Here is a 14,857-nt window from a genome sequence, read left to right on the forward strand (position 1 = left end):
ATATGTTCCTGTCTCCCTCCACAAAAAAATGTACTGACTCTTAGTTATATATTCTTTTATTACTACAAGAAAATTCAAAGTAAGATTTCTCCTGAATAATTGGCAGACAGAATTTGCAAACCCAATAAAGCACTGGTTTCTAATCATATTATACACAATGGAAAGAGGAATTCTTTCTCACTGTGCAATCAATAAAAGCATATCTCCCAGGAATTTTTAATCTATATTTAATCCTGCTAAATCTTTTAATGCCTAATTTGCTCAATTCGAAAAGCAAGGCTCGAGTTCTAGGTCAGGTTAGCAAATCAGATTAGTTGATTAAAATGAACTTCTCAGTGCAGTCCAAGCAGACCAGAGCCATATACGTACTCTAAACTAATTTGAATGTTCTTTGAACAAGAGCAAATTTTTACAAGTCTGACAATTTTGCAAAAGTACAGGAAGTACTAAGATAAAACAGAAAATAGGTAGTGACTGGTCAAGTCATGGATGCCTATTATTGATGCTTCTTTCAGACAGATGAAAGTGAAAATCACCCACGTCCGGAGATGATAGGTGTTTGTATTTGAAGTTCATCAGTGCTTGCTGTGTAGGTCAATCACACCATGTGCTGTGGACCATTTTGGCTCTGCTGATCTTCAAAGTCTGCAGGGGTAGACCTTCCATTTCTCTCAATACAGCTGCATTATTGAGTAGAGACTATACTGGTAGTTTTCGTCACAGTTTCTGATGATTTTAATTTCACAGCTGCCTGAAATGGAAGGCTTTGCATATGAGGGTTAATTAATATAGAAACATAGAAAACCTACAGCACTAATACAGGCCCTTCAGCTCACAATGCTGTGTCAAACATGTACTTACTTCAGAAATTACTTAGGGTTACCCATATCCCTCTATTTTTCTAAGCACCATGTACCTATTCAGGAGTCTCCTAAAATTCCCTATCGTATCCGCCTCCACCACCGTCGCTGGCAGCCTATTCCACGTACTCACCACTCGCTGTGTAAAAAAGAAAAATTACCCCTGACCTACTTCCAAGCAGCTTTTTTTTAGATTATGACACACAGTCCTCTTTTATTGTCATTTAGTAATGCATGCATTAAGAAATGATACAATATTTCCTCCTGTGTGATATCACAAAACACAGGACAGACCAAGACTGAAAAAACTGACAAAACCACGTAATTATAACATATAGTTACAACAGTGTAACAATACCATAACTTGATGAAGAAGTCCATGAGCACAGTAAAAAGTTCAAAGTCTCTCAAATGTCCCACATCTCACGCAGACGGGAGAAGGAAGAAAAACTCTCCCTGCCATGCCAGACCACAATCCGTCTCTGAGTCATCTGAAAACTTCGAGCCTCCGAATCAGCTCTCCGACACCGAGTACTGAGTGCCATCTCTGTCCGAATGATTCGACCTCAATCTCGGTTGCCAACAGCAGGCAAAGCCAGGGATTTTGAGGCCTTCCCTCCGGAAAATTCCCGACCGCGCAGTAACGACAGCAGAGAACGAGCTTAAAACTGTGGCCTCTCGTGTTCGCCATTTCAGCCCTGGGGAAAAAGCCTCTCATTATCTTGTACGCCTCTGTCAGGTCACCTCTCATCCTCCGCCACTCCAAGGAGAAAAGGGTGAGTTCATTCAACCTATTCTCATAAGGCATGCTCTGCAATCCAGACAACATCCTTGTAAATCTCCTCTGCACCCTTTCTCACTGAGATGTAGGAGGCTGACTGGTGAACTTATAGAGGTTTGTATAATTATGAGATGCATACATAGGGTAGATAATCATAATAGTTTTCCTAGGGTGGCAGGATCTAACACAAGAAGACATAGGTTTAAAGTAGAAATCTGAGGGGAGAGTCGTGCACACTACAGCTACTATCACTCATGCTTTTTCTGCTATGTCAATCTTGAATCAAATTGACTACTTCATTCTGAATAGCAAGCAACCTAAGCTTCTGCACAGGCCCCCATGTGGAACTTTATCACAGGTCTTAGTAAAGGCCATGTATATATATATTTATCTTTTAGGGAATTTGTAATATGAGTTGAGTACTCCTTATCTGAAATGCCTTGGGCTGGAAATGGTTTGGATTCTGGATAATGAAATAGTTTGTGATCACCATCATTTCCAACTCTGAATTTATGTGCCACCAGTAAGAAGACTTTGCCTTATACCTGTTCATCATGCATATGACTTCACATTAAAAAATTATTACATAGCATTAATATAATGCGTGCAGAGTAACAAAAGCAGAGAGTGGGGCGGACAGCCTAGCACATCTGTAGATGTGAACTTCCCACATTTCAGGGCATTTGCAAAGACCCGTGTGTAAAAAGGGCCAGGAGGACCTTTGGGGACCCGAGTCACCCCAACCACAAACTATTCCAGCTGCTACGATCCGGGAAATGGTACCACTGCATAAAAACCAGGACCAACAGGCTCTGGGATAGCTTCTTCCACCAGGCCATCAGACTGATGAATTCATACTGATACAATTGTATTTCTATATTATATTAATTATCCTGTTGTACAGTACATACTATTTATTATAAATTACTTTCAATTGCACATTGCAGATTTAGACGGAGACATAGCGTAAAGATTTTTACTCCTCATGTATATGAAAGATGTAAGTAATAAAGTCAATTCAATTCAATTCAAAAGCAACACAACAGCATCAGAAGAATTAGTGAATCAGCTGTTGAACAACAAACACAGGCAGGCTTTCGGTATGCACCTACGATGTCGTGTTTTGATTAAAATGTTACAGTACACTGTATTTTTATTTTACTTTTTTCAGGTTTCATATAAGGTATGTAAGGTAGATTTGTTCTGGTGTTAGATTTTCATCAGCAACAATCTTGCCAAACTCAATGAATTCCTCTACTGTTTTTTGATCAGCAGACATTTTATCTTTAAAATGTACAAAATCTTTAAAAATGTAATGCTGTGCTTTGTCTTAAATTTCTGCAACCAGCCTGCTGAATATTCATAATTACCTTCAATTTTCAGTTTGTTATGACAAATCTTTGCTTGTTTCGTGAGCAGCATACCATTCGATTAAGCGGCATACTGTCCATTTGCTCCAATGCTGATGGATTTATTCACGATTGAGATCTTCATTTTTTGCTTTATGATATGTTTTTCTATTTTCAGCTCCACAGTCCCTTTGTTTTTGTGCACAGGTGAGTTTCTATTGCTTTGTTTCCACATTGGAGGAATGGTTTTTTGGCAGCATCTCTTCTATAAAGGCTACTTCTGGACCATAGGGGAGTGTACTTGGGTTCCATTTGTTTCAGTAAGTTCAGAGCTGATAGCAGTGCTGCACTTCTTCTGATTTAGAAAGGCCATCAGTTTGTTGTAAATCTTATCTACTTAACTCAGGTTCCATGGCCAACCACTGTATTTCTGGTCCTCAAACTTGCCCGTTACTTTGTGTTTCTTCAGAAGAGCTTGGACAGCACATCTTGAAACTCCTGTCTGTTGTGAAATTTCTGTTTGGAGGGCCTTTGCTGATGCCGGGTGACCATCTTGTGTCACTTTTCCATACCCACAAATGTGTGGCTAGGCACAGCACAAACGTTATCTATAAATTTGCCGATGACACAATTATTGTTAGAAGAATTTCAGATAGTGACAAGAAGGCATGCAGATGAGAAATAGATCAGCAGGTGTCACAGGTGTCACAGCAACAACCATGCAGTCAATATAAGTAAGACTAAGGGTTTGACTGAAGACTTCAGGATGGGTAAGTTGAGAGATTTACACCAGTCCTCATTGAGGGACAAGATGTGGAAAGTGTGAATGGTTTCAAGTTTCTGGGTGTCAGCATTTCTGACTATCTATCTTGAACTCAACATATTGATGCAAAAACAGAACACATGACAGCAGTTTTATTTTATTAGGAGTTTGAGGAGAATTGGTATGTCACTAAAGACACTCCCAAATTTCTACAGCTGTAATGCCACCTGGCAAGTGGAGCCACTGCACTTGACTGGAGAAAGAATGTTGTAAACTCAGCCAGCTTCATCATGGCACCAGCATCCCCAGCAATGAGGACATCTTCAAAAGGCAATGCCTCAAAAAGGTGGCATCCATCATTAAGCATCCCCATCACCTAACATTCCTTCTTTTCATTGCTACCATCAAAATGGAAGTACAGTTGCCCGAAGACACACATTCAACCTTTCAAAAACAGCTTCTTCCTCTCCATCATCTGATTTCTGAATGGACAATGAACCCATGAACACATCCGCAGTATTTTCCCTCTCTTGTTGCACACTTAATTTATTTTTATATCCACTTCTTATTGTAATCTATAGTATTTATTACAATGTATTGCAAAGTACTTCTGCTGCAAAACAATACATTCCTCAACATGTAGCTGTGATAATAAATCTGATTCTGATTCTGGAGGGTTGGAAATGGGGCGAAGGACTTGGTGAATTAGATGCTGACAGGATGTATTTCTCCTTGGAAATTTTGCACAAGAAAGTACAGTATGCGAAGGCAGAGTTCCTAAATAAGGCAGAGATGAAGAATTCTTCGCTCAGAGGGTGGTGAATTTGCAACTTCTGTAGATCAGAGAACTCTGGCTGTTAAATCAATGAATATTTCAAAGGTGAAACTGAGGAGCTACAGGGAACCAGGCCTTAAAGTGAAACTGACACCACTATCACATCAGTCATAATATTACTGGATGTTAGAAGGTGTGTAAGGTGCTACATGTAAATTCTTCTATTTCTTATATTGTGGGTTGAGCAAGTCATTTGGCCACTGTGTATTGCTCTAAGTGTATATGGAAAATGCACTTTACACTCTAAGTGTATAAGTGGAAAAATCTTGAGGCCATTTGGGGAGAAGGTACAAAAGGATTAATGCAGCATTAGCATAACTCTACTCCCTTACTTAGTTTTGATGTAGTAGGAAGGAGTTAACCATACAATCTAGATTAATATTTATATTTAACTCAACAGCAGACAAGAATTAACCGGAACATGAGGAATATGAGTAAGAATAATCCATTTGTCCCTTTGAATCTACTCAATGTAGAAGATAATGTCTAATTCTACACCTTGACACTATTGTCATTTTGAATGACCTCAGTGACTAAATTTCCACAGCCTCTGACTTTCAAATATTCACCATTCTTTGCTTGGAGAAAAATTTCTTCATCTAAATTATAAAAGGCCTATTCCTTATATCAAGACCATGATCCCTTGTTCAAGATTTTTCTACTGGGGAGACATCCTCCCTGTATCTCTCTTTTCAAGATGGTGAAATTTTGTTCATGATTTAGTGAGATCTAGTCTCATTCTTCTGAGGATAAGAGAATAGAAACCTCATCTTTTCAATCCTTCCTCATAAAACAAATCAACCAGCAACAAGCCCAATGAGGTATTACTGAATGGTTCTTATGGTAAGAACAACTTTCTTGGGATAAGGAGAACAAAATTATACACAATAAACCAGATGCATTCTTGACAATGTGGTACATAATTGTAGTAAGATTAATGGATAACTATTAGATTGTTCGATCAGACACTTGCTGCTCAGTTTCTACTTTGCAATGCTGACAACATTAAAGTGTAGGTAATTAGTATTAAAGTGCTTTGAAAAGGGTCTGAAATGTGCAATGTTTTATCACTATCATATAGACTAACTAGTATGGATCAACTAAATGAATATAACCCAAAATATGTCAAAGGAAAGAGATTTTTGCAGATTTCCTTTAAAATTTTCATGTGTTTGCTCACTATAAAATTAAATTGATTGATATGTTCCTCTCAACTGTTGTATTTAATAATCTTTCTTATCCATAGTATTGTGCAGCAGTTTTCACTTCTGTGGTCAAATTCTATTTCATAAAATAATTGTTACAGATAAAATGATTGCATATTATTTTTTGCTGCTTGACTGCATACATGCAATTTTGATTTATGTTTGAATCTAGTCAGAGCTAACATATATAAACCAATAATTTTTGCATTTGCAGTAAATGAAGGTTAGTTTGTCTAAAAAGTGGCAAATAAGAGGGGTGAAAAGGGCAAGTTAATTTTCAAAAATGTTTTGTATCCATCATGGAAACTGTAATTTTCCATTTATTGTACTTGGGCAAGAAAGCTGAGAAGGTCCACTTTTTAATTATTATTATTGAAATACAGCGTACAGTAGGCCCTCCCAGCCCTTTGAGCTGCACTACCCAATTTAATCCTAGCCTAATCATGAGACAATTTGCAATGACCAATTAACTTTTCAACAGGTATGACTTTGGTGGAAACTGGAGCACCCAGAGGAAACCCACGCAGTCATGGGGAGTAGTTACAAACTCCTTAGAGGCAGCAGTAGGAAATGATCTCAGGTCCCCTGTATTGTAAAGCGTGTGCTAACAATTATACCATCATGCCACACCTAATCTTGTGACAGTGTTTGGTTTGTTAAGAGGTTCTTTTTCATTCCTGAGAGAGACCAAAACATGTTTGTAAAGCAAGGTAAATCAGGGAAACAAACCCAAAAACTCCTCCTGATTCTCTTTGATTTATTGTAGTTATCGAAACATTTCCAGGAATTAATGTTGGCTACATCCTGTATTATTACATTTTTAATGCAATTTTAGCTAAGAGCTGGTCTGGTTATATCTTGAAGATCTGCAATAAAGTTAGACTCACCACACAAGCTGAAACAAGTTCAACTGGCTGTATCTTTTTTCTGGGAATGGAAGACCCATACAATATCTCTAAGTTCAAATTTCAAATGTATTATCAAAGTATGTATATAGCCCTGTATATAGCATCTTCTTGCAGGCATCCACAAAACAAAGAAACATAATGGAATTCACAAAAAAGTGCACACCGCAGAGGATGACAAACATTCAATGTGCAAAATAAACAAATAATGCATAGAACACGAGCTGCAGAGTCTCTGAGAGAGAGTGCACAGCAGTGAAGTCAGTTCAATGCGGAGGCAAGTGAAGCCAGTCCAGGAGCCTGAAGGTCACAGGGCCACAACTGCTCCCAAACTTGGCATTGAGGGACCCAAGACATGACACCTCCCACACAATGGTTATAGCAAGAAGAAAGGGAGGTGTTTCCAACACAGGCAAATATTGCTGATCATCAGTTCTTTTTCCACATTTGAACCTTGATGCTTTAATCTGGCTTAGCACTTTAATCAGTGTGGAGTAATGGAGCTGCTCCCAAGATCATTTTCTACTCTTAGGCCTCAACACAGCATCTACACCTGCCATGCCTGTATTTTCAAGTTTGCAGAATCCTTCAGGAGATCATAAAATTACTAGTTCATTTAGCAGGTTCAAAAGTATATTTCTTAAAGGGAAATTACAGCCTGGGCATTGCAAGGATCGCAGTTCAGAAGAAGTATATTGATTAGAGCATCTAGTAGTTTTGTGAGCTGCCCACAAAACTTCACTTGGGTATAAGAAGGCCTAGGTTACTTCTTCTTTTTGTATAATTTAGATGCCTGCCTCCAGTTCTCTCCAAACTATTTAGTTAAGATAATTTGTCAATGTGAGTACATTTCATCTCTTTCTTGAGCTCAGTCAAATCCTTCCTTAGTATACACATTTTCCTGAATTAATTCAGGCTCTTTAGATCTTCAGGACTAACAGGAGCTAAAAATTCTTTTGGACAATTCAGGGGTGTTGTGCATCATGTGAATGAATTTAAACTGCAATCATTGCCAAAAATATTCAGTATTGTATATGGGTTGGACAGTACCCCCTTCATGACTTATACTGATACACCTTATAGCACTTACTCCCCTTCATAAAGTCCTATCTAACCTTACAATGCTGCTGTAATGTCCTTAGAGTGCATTTCACTTGAGGCCTATTCTATAATTCACAAAACTTGATGGATTTTTGCTTTGGGGTGGTCTTATTCAAAAGAACACAGACCACCCAGCAGCGGTTTTAGTCTGAGGGAATTTAGGTGCAATGTAAAAGTTAGGGATAATTTTTCTGGTTTGCCTTTGAGAGAGGAAGCTGAAACTAAAAACAATGAGGCCTCATTGAGACTCATTATGTTGCTCTTTCATTTGTAGTTTCAATATGCTGTCCATGAATGCATGAAGAATAGTTGATACCAGGATCATTTTCTTGCTGCGAGATGTAAAGGAGAAAGAACAGAATGTAGGGACAAAGCACACGTCCCTGATAATACACTGTGGTTTCTGAGATTCTTTCCAGTTGTTGGGAGAGTAGCTTTGTCCTCCTAAGATAAAGGACATTACAGCAAAATATGGTGTTATAGACTTCAACTGTTCCTTTGATTTACCCAGCAAGTCTATATTGGCCAGTGCTGTTCAATTTATGGGGGGGGGGGGGCAGAGAATAGCAACATGGAGTTGGATGTGACGTTTCTTTTTCTCATCTAACATATACTGATGTACCACTTTGCAGGCTATAAGCTTCTTGATGATCACTTATGGACTATAACCAGAAACGGAGACATCTCTTTCTCCCTTATTAGGGAGAGAGAGAACCTGTAGTGTGACGAATACCAGGTGAATGCATAGTCTTTGGAGTACTGCAAGTCTGTGCCTTTGCTGTTGCTTTTTCTGCAGGGTTGAGTGCTCGGTGGTGGGGCCGATGCTTTTTTCTGCCGGTGGGGAGGGGGAGGGGATCATTGCTAGCTGCCGCTTACGCACGGGATGGAGGGGAGTTGGGGGGGACTTTGGGGTTTTGACATTTAACTGTCATTCATTCTTTGGGGTACTCCTTTGTTTTCATGGATGGTTGCGAAGAAAAAGCATTTCATGATGTATATTGTGTACATTTCTCTGACATTAAATGTACCTTTGCAACCTTTGAATAGTCCTTTCACAGCTTCCTAAAGTCTGAGATGACTGATGATTGCTTCCTCCTGTGTTCATTGTGGATCAGTACTTGGAGCTATGATGTGGTGGCCATTACAGAGACTTGGATGGCTCAGGGACAGGAATAGTTACTTCAAGTGCAGGGTTTTAGATGTTTCAGAAAGGACAGGAAGGGATGCAAAAGAGATGGGGGCATGGCACTGTTGATCAGAGATAGTGTTACGGCTGCAGAAAAGGTGGACGTCATGGAGGAATTGTCTACAGAGTCTCTGTGGGTGGAGATTAGGAATAGGAAGGGGTCAATAACTTTACTGGGTGTTTTTATAGGCCGCCCAATAGAAACACGGATATTGAGGAGCAGATAGGGAAACAGATCCGGGAAAGGTGTAATAATAACAGAGTTGTCGTGATGGGAGATTTTAATTTCCCAAATATTGATTGGCATCTCCCTAGAGCAAGGGGTTTAGATGGAGTGGAGTTTGTTAGGTGTGTTCAGGAAGGTTTCTTGACACAATATGTAGATAAGCCTGCAAGAGGAGAGACTGCACTTGATTTGGTATTGGGAAATGAACCTGGTCAGGTGTCAGATCTCACAGTGGGAGAGCATTTTGGCAATAGTGATTATAATTCTGTCTCCTATACAACAACATTGGGGAGAGATAGGAACAGACAAGTTAGAAAAATGCTTAAGGGGAATTATGAGGCTACCAGGCAGGAAATTGGCAGCATAAATTGGGAACAGATGTTCTCAGGGAAAAGTATGGAAAAAATGTGGCAAATGCTCAGGGGATATTTGTGTGGAGTTCTGCACAGGTACGTTCCAATGAGACGGGGAAGTTATGGTAGGGTACGGGAACTGTGGTGTACAAAGGCCGTAATAAATCTAGTCAAGAAGAAAAGAAAAGCTTACAAAAGGTTCAGAGAGCTAGGTAATGTTAGAGATCCAGAAGATTATAAGGCTAACAGGAAGGAGCTTAAAAAGGATATTAGAAGAGCCAGAAGGGGCCATGAGAAGGTCTTGGCGGGCAGGATTAAGAAAAACCCCAAGGCATTCTACAAGTATGTGTAGAGCAAGAGGATAAGATGTGAAAGAATAGGACCTAACAAGTGTGACAGTGGAAAAGTGTGCATGGAACCAGAGGTACTTAATAAATACTTTACTTCGGTATTCACTATGGAAAAGGATCTTGGTGACTGTAGTGCTGACTTGCAGCAGACTGGGAAGTTTGAGCATGTAGATATTAAGAAAGAGGATGTGCTGGAGCTTTTGGAAAGCATCAAGTTAGATAAGTCGCCAGAACTGGATGAGATGTACACCAGGCTACTGTGGGAGGCAAGGGAGGAGTTTACTGAGTCTCTGGCAATGATCTTTGAAACATCAGTAGGGCTGGGAGAGGTTCTGGAGTATTGGAGGGTTGTGGATGTTGTTCCCTAATTCAAGAAAGGGAGTAGATATAGCCCAGGAAATTATAGACCGGTTAGTCTTACTTCAGTGGCTGATAGGTTGATGGAGAAGATCCTGAGAGGCAGGATTTATGAACATTTGGAGAGGTATAATATGATTAGGAATAGTCAGCATGGTTTTGTCAAGGACAGGTTGTGCCTTACAAGCCTGATTGAATTTTTTGAGGATGTGACTAAACACATTGATGAAGGAAGAGCAGTAGATGCAGTGTATATGGATTTCAGCAAGGCATTTGATAAGGTACCCAATACCAGGCTTCTTGAGAAAGTAAGTAGGCATGGGATCCAAGGGACTTTGCTTTGTGGATCCAGAACTGGCTTGCCCACAGAAGGCAAAGAGTGGTTGTAGACAGGTCACATTCTTCATGGAGTTCAGTGACCAGTGGTATGCATCACAGATCTGTCCTGGGACCCCTACTCTTTGTGATTTTTATAAATGACCTGGATGAGGAAGTGGAGGGATGGGTTAGTAAGTTTGCTGATGACACAAATGTTGGAGATGTTGTGGATAGTGTGGAGGGCTGTCAGAGGTTACAGCAGGACACTGATAGGATGCAAAACTGGGATGAGAAGTTGCAGATGGAGTTCAACCCAGGTAAGTGTGTGGTGGTTCATGTTGGTAGGTCAAATATGATGGCAGATTATGGTATTAATGGTAAGACTCTTGGCAGTGTGGAGGATCAGAGGGATCTTGGGGTCCGAATCCATAGGATGCTCAAAGCAACTGCACAGGTTGACTCTGTGGTTAAGAAGGCATATGGTGCATTGGCCTTCATCAATCGTGGGATTGAATTTAGGAGTTGAGAGGTAATGTTGCAGCTATATAGGACCCTTGTCAGACCCTACCTGGATTACTGTGCTCAGTTCTGGTCCCCTCACTACAGGAAGGATGTGGAAGCCATAGAAAGGGTGCAGAGGAGATTTACAAAGATGTTGCCTGGATTGGGGAGCATGCCTTATGAAAGCAGGTTGAGTGAACTCGGCCTTTTCTCCCTGGAGCGACGGAGGATGATAGGTGACCTGATAGAGGTGTATAAGATGATGCGAGTCATTGATTGTGTGGATAGTCAGAGGCTTTTCCCCAGGGTTCAAATGGTTGCCACAAGAGGACACAAATCTAAGTTGCTGGGGAGTATGTACAGAGGAGCTGTCAGGGTTAAGTTTTTTACGCAGAGAGTGGTGAGTGCGTGGAATGGGCTGCCGGCAATGGTGGTGGAGGCGGATACGATGGGGTCTTTTAAGAGACTTTTGGATAGGTACATGGAGCCTAGAAAAATAGAGGGCTATGGGTAAGCCTAGTAATTTCTAAGGTAGGGACATGTTCGGCACAACCTTGTGGGTCGAAGGTCCTGTACTGTGCTGAAGGTTTACTATGTTTCTATTGGTATGGAGCTGACTAAGGGAGGGATTAGTGTTCTAATGTCATTAGAAGCCAGAAATCCAGGCAGCTTTTGATCATATCTTGGCGCAAGGGGAAAGGTGACACAATGGATCTGCTAGCAGAGTTTCAGTCTCACCATACCAGAGACATGCGTTCAAATTTGGCTTTGGATGCTGCCATTGGGGAGTCATGACTGGTTGCTCTGGTTTCCTCTCAGCTCCCAAATCTATGTGTTAGAGTGATGTTTGCGTTTAGCACATATAGCATATAACTTCAGCCACCAATCTTCAAATCTGAATATATGTTGTAGTTTTAATTTAAAATGCAGCACTGAACAATATGTTCCTAAAAGCCTTGAATCACAGACCAGACAATGCTGATTTTAAATTAATTTAGATGCCTGTGGTGAGGGTACAAATCGGAAGGTGTGAAATTTGTGTGTAATTTCAAAGAAAATATTGTGGATGCATTGTAAATATGGAGTCGTCCTTTGATGTTTAGCATATAAAATGTCAGTTAGCTTTGGGTCAGCCAGACCTTTTCCTGAAAGGGTCCAAATATGATGTTTGCCATATCATGTTTTGTCGAATAAAGAGGCTATTCAATCTAGCAGTACTTTTCTCTGGTGACTTCATTCACGCAACCTATGTAGGTTTGTAGGTTAATTGGCTTCTGAACATTTCCCCTGATGTAGATGACTGGAGGTTTCTGGGGGAAGTTGATGAGAATGTGGAAGAATTTTAAAGAAATACTAGTGTAGATGGGCGTCATTTTGACAGGCCAAGATCACACAAGGTATAGAGAGATTTAGAATATGTGCAGACTGATAGGATTATCTTAATTTGGTGTCATGGTTGGAACAAACATTGTGGGCGAAAGGGCCTGTTCCTGCACGGCATTGTCCTATATTGTTTGTTTCACATTCTATTTGTTGATGGGAGGAGAAGATGGTGGCGTGACGCAACACGCGTAGCCTCTCCGGTGAAATGATATCGTATTTGTTAAATAGGGGGTTGTGCACAATTCTGATTTGATGGAGACAGACGCGAAAAGCACGGAGGAACATCTGGAGAATTTTCTGAAATGCCCGGTTCGCTGCCGCTGCTACTGTGAAAATGAGAATCTCCGGAGGGTAGGCCCCAGATCCTCTGCTTTGCCTGTTGCTGGCGGCCGGGGCTGGGGTTGAAGCACTCGGCAGAGATGGTGCTCGGTGCTCGGTGTCGGAGGGCTGGTCGGAGGCTTGAAGTTTTCGGACGACTCAGAGTCGGACTGTGGTCGGGTGCTTCCAGGATGCTGCATCGGCAAGTTTGTAGTGCTGGAAGCATGGCAGGGAGAGTTTTCTTCCTTCTCCCATCTGCGTGAGATCATGGGACTTTCGAGAGATTTTTAACTTTTTATTACCGTGCCCGTGGCCTGTTCTTCATCAAGTTATGGTATTGCTTGCACTGTCGTAACTATATGTTATAATTACGTGGTTTTTGTCAGTTTTTCAGTCTTGGTCTGTCTTGCGTTTCTGTGATATCACACCGGAGGAACATTGTATCATTTCTCAATGCATGCATTACTAAATGACAATAAAAGAGGAATGCATGTCCTCATAATCTAATCTAATCTAATCTATTTATACCATAGATTGCAGAGCAGTGCAGTACAGAAACAGGCCTTTTGGCCCTTAATGTTGTTCTGAACTGATTAAACCAGTAATTATGTGATTAATTAAACCAGTCCTTTCTGCCTACACAAGCTCTATGCCCCTCCATTCGTTGTACATTCTTGTGCCCATCTAAGCATCCCTATTATCCGCACCGTTACCAGCATTACCACACCAGATAGTGTATTCCAGTCACTCACCAGTCTGTGTCAAAAAACATTCCCACACATCTCCTTTGAATTTACCCCCTTTCACCTTAAATTGATCCCTTCTACTGTAAGGCACTTAGACGTTGAGAAAAAAAAATATCAAATGCCTATTATGTCTTTGCCTCTCATAATCTTATAAAATTATATCAGGTCACACCTCAGTCCCTGTTGCTCCAGAGAAAACAACAATGATTGTCCAATCTCACCTTATAGCATGTGCCCCCTAATCCCAGACAATATTTTCTCCAAAGCCTTGACTTCCTCCCTGTAATGGGGTGATCACAATTCAGAGTCCGATTCAAAGTTGGGTTTATTTTCACTGGTATATGTCATGATTTATTTTATATATTTTTTTGTGGCGCCAGAGCTGTGTAAGTCATAATAATTACTATGTTATAACAAATAATTTAATTAATACATTGTGCAAAAGAGGAACAGCAAGGTAGTGTTCATGGATTCTTCTGAAAACCGATGACAGAGAGGAAGATGCAGTTTCTAAAACACTGAGTGTGAGTCTTTGGGCTCATGTGCCTTCTCCCTGATGGCATTATGTGCAGAGGGCAGGTCCAGGATGGTGAGGGTCCTTAACTATTTATGCCGCCTTCTTGAGGCATCAGATTTTGAAGATGTGCTCGATGGAGGGAGGAGCTGTGCTCGTGATGGAGCTGGCCGAGTCGGCAGCTCTCTGTAGCCTCGTTCAATACTGTGCACTGGAACCTCCACATAAGGCAGTGATGCAACGAGGTAGAATGCTATCCACAATACCTCTGCAGAAATTTGCTACAATCTTTGGTGACATACCAAATCTCCGCAAACTCCTAATGAAGTATAGCGGCTGGCATGCTATCGGTGGGCACTGGATAGATCCTCTGAGATACTGAAACTTAAAGCAGCTCACCCTTTCCAGCCCTGCCACTACAATGATTGGTGAGTGTTCTGACTTCCGCTTCCTGAAGTCCACAATAAACTCTTTAGTCTTACTGACATTGAGTGCAAGGTTGTCATTGTGACACCATTCAACCACCTTGCCTCTGTATGCCTCCTTGTTGCAATCTGATATTTTGCCAAAAACAGTGGTGTCATTCACAAATTTATAGATGGCATTTGAGCTGTGACTGGTCACGCAGTCATGAATGTCAAGAGAGCAGAGCAGTGGGCTAAGTGTGCACCCTTGAGTTGCAGATATGTAGATTGTCAGTGAGGAATATCAGTACCGATCCATACAGACTGTGATTTCATGATTGGAAAATCAAGTATTCACTTGAAGACGGAAATCCAGTGGCCAAGGTTTCGAAGCTGGTATTG

Source organism: Mobula birostris, chromosome 2 (assembly GCF_030028105.1).
Source record: "Mobula birostris isolate sMobBir1 chromosome 2, sMobBir1.hap1, whole genome shotgun sequence".
Taxonomy (NCBI): domain Eukaryota; kingdom Metazoa; phylum Chordata; class Chondrichthyes; order Myliobatiformes; family Myliobatidae; genus Mobula; species Mobula birostris.